The sequence below is a fragment of the Canis lupus genome, chromosome 12 (assembly GCF_011100685.1).
Source record: "Canis lupus familiaris isolate Mischka breed German Shepherd chromosome 12, alternate assembly UU_Cfam_GSD_1.0, whole genome shotgun sequence".
NCBI classification, from domain to species: Eukaryota; Metazoa; Chordata; class Mammalia; order Carnivora; family Canidae; genus Canis; species Canis lupus.
In genome coordinates, this window is record NC_049233.1 from 17,730,656 (window position 1) to 17,733,752 (window position 3,097).

The window sequence follows — 3,097 nt, forward strand, 5'->3', positions numbered from 1 at the left end:
CTAGTTAATTGCCTAAAGTTAAAAAGCAATTAAACAAAAAGAATAGTAAACAAGAAGATATCTGGATAAGTTGGTAATAATCCCAAGCTTTGCCTTGGACTGCTGGAGGGTAAAAATGAAAGCAATAGAATTACATAGACATAGAGATAAAGATAGATGAGGGACAAAAGGAGAAGACCAGGATGACTTAGATCAGACACTCGCTTGCCTCTCGTGTCAGCATCAACCCAACAATGGCAATGCCATCTGTTTTTCTGTGTACACTTACAGTGTCTCCTCTCGCAAGATTATAAGCCTCCTAGCTGGTGTGCCCCATTCCCTGTGATCATAAATTACTATTCCTTAGTCTCCTCTGAAGCTTCCAGTTCTGCAGCTCAACTAAATGCAGTAAGAGATGATGCTTGGTAATAACAACAAGATTTATTTATTTTTTTTTAAAGATTTTATTTATTTATTCATGACAGTCACACAGAGAGAGACAGAGAGGCAGAGACACAGGCAGAGGGAGAAGCAGGCTCCATGTAGGGAGCCCGACGTGGGATTCGATCCCGGGTCTCCAGGATCGCGCCCCGGGCCAGAGGCAGGCTCCAAACCGCTGCGCCACCCAGGGATCCCAACAACAAGATTTATTAAGGTACTTTCATGTGGACAGAAAGAGACTTCTATAATCAGCAGTTATTACTGATCAAATTAATCCACGAATGAATTGATGAATATGATGTCAGTATGTGCTTGACATTGTTCAAAAGATTACTTAGAAACCATGTGGGGGGATCCCTGGGTGGCGCAGCGGTTTGGCGCCTGCCTTTGGCCCAGGGCGCGATCCTAGAGACCCAGGATCGAATCCCACATCGGGCTCCTGGTGCATGGAGCCTGCTTCTCCCTCTGCCTCTCTCTCTCTCTGTGACTATCATAAAAAATTAAAAAAAAAAAAAATCTTAAAAAAAAAAAAAAAAAAAAAAGAAACCATGTGGGTCTTGTACCATTCTCAGCTCCTAGACTGGTGCTTGGCATGGAGTAAGGAAGCCATAAATATTGGTGGAATGACTAAATTTGGACACAAAAGTTTGAGACCCTATTGTTACAAAAGTGTCATTAAGGAACAAAGAAAAGGAAGAACACTTGAGGAAAATTAACTAAAGCAAAAAAGAAGAAAAGCCAAAAAGAAGGCAAATACATACCGAGAAAATGATATTTTTGGAAGAATGCATTGTCTACTCTTGAATACATATCACTTTCCTATTTCTGAGACTATCTGCCGTGATACACTCTATATCTTGTTAATAATTCAAATAATTGTTGAAACTACTAAAATAATTCCAACTTAATAATTCAACTACTTTAAAATATGATAATTCAGATATTTATTGACTAAACATTTTTAACAAGCTTTTTCAAATTTGCCTCTCATTCTTGACCTCATGAAGTTTTATTGTTTGGATATTTAGAATTCCAGAAGAAAATATTCTGCTATAATTTGAATAAAATACCTAACTGTTTTCAGTTGCAATAAAATTGTTTTACTGTGGGCTTTGATCACTATGCTCAGACCTAAGTTAGAGGAGGAAAGCATGGTAGATGAAGAAAAGAAGAAAGAGGGGTTTGATTTATTTTATAAAATATGAGAAACTGTTGAAAGTGGAATAATGTGATATTAACTAAGTTAAGGTATGACTCCATATGCAGAATGAATCAGGAGGTAGAGTACAAGAATGAAAGCAGAGAGACAGTTAGAGGTTTATTGCAGTGACAGGCCAAGAGATGATAGTGGTTTAGTGTAGGTTTATGGCAGCAAGGTTGGAAGAAAATGGATTAAACTGGGAATTATCTTGCAGGGAAAGTCAACATGATTTACTGATAGACTGGATGTAGCATGTGAGTAAAAGAAAGGAATTTTTAAAAAGCATCAGTGGCTTCTTCTTGGAGGAGGAGGCCAGAGATCAGATGTTGGCAGTGGTGACCAAGGCGGCTACCAGTGTAAAGAGAAAGCTGGAGTTCTGGCTTTTCCACGATGGGTGAGCCACAGCAAGTGAGCGGCCTTCTACCGTCTCTGATGCAGTACATCAAGGAATATACAGATGGAAACACTCAGCAAGGCCTGTCAAGCCTACACTTCCAATAAGAAAGAATTACATGATGTTTGGCATCAGTTCCAATGTGGTGATCTTATCTGCCCTGCAGACAGGACATCAAACAGCTTCATCCTATGCTGTTTGTCATGAGAATGAACTGAGAAAACTCAATATGTCTATCCTTGTTAACTTCCTAGACCTTTCAGATATTTTGATAAGGAGCCCCGGAAATATAAAATGAGAAGAGAAAGATAAAAGATCTTAAGCTGCTTTTTGTAGATGTGCACCACATGGAGAGATCTTGAATATGACAGCGAAGGTACAGACATGTTAACACCTTGAAATAGTTATGATGTGTCAAAAGCATGTGCAACAGGTCATTGAGATGATTCACAATCCTTTGGCTTCTTTTCCTGATGATTTGCCCCATTCAGAAGCAGGCAGGCATGAAGAGTAAAAACTGAAGCGATGGATGGCTGGTGATAGAACTGGTCAGAATCAACTACAGAGAGAAAATTCAGCTCACATGAATTTTGGAATGAATTTGTCATTCTGTTAAATATTCTGATGAATTTATCATCAGAAAGACCAGATGATAGAGAAAGATGCTGCCTTGTGTGTCCTGATTGATGCAATTAATGAAAGACAGTGAAGGATGTTTCTTTTTCTTGTTTTTCTTTCTCCCTTTGAGTAAGTAGCATTGTATATTAGTTAATTTGCTTTGGGACAGCTTAAAAGAGTTATCACTAGAAGTCAAGTAAATGGCTTGACTCTCCAACTTCATGAATTATGAGATATCACAGGCAGTAATTTCACTTCATGGCAAACAGGCAAATGAATGAGTACGTTTGCATTAAGTGTAATCACCTTAAAATTAAGGCAAGAAATTTGCAGCTATCATGTGGAACGTTTCTGTTTTTGAAGTTGCAGTAGAAGGGTGAAGATACCCTCAACAATAGCAAGCTTTCATCCTTGAAAAGTAGATTTGTCATCTGCTTTCAGAATGAGAGATAAAGAACATCAAG

The 3,097-nt window shown here is 38.5% G+C and overlaps 1 pseudogene; it reads left to right on the forward strand.

Moving 5' to 3' along the window:
* The first annotated feature begins 1,823 nt into the window (after positions 1 to 1,823).
* On the forward strand, positions 1,824 to 2,724 carry LOC119874253 (annotated as a pseudogene).
* Positions 2,725 to 3,097: the final 373 nt, after the last annotated feature.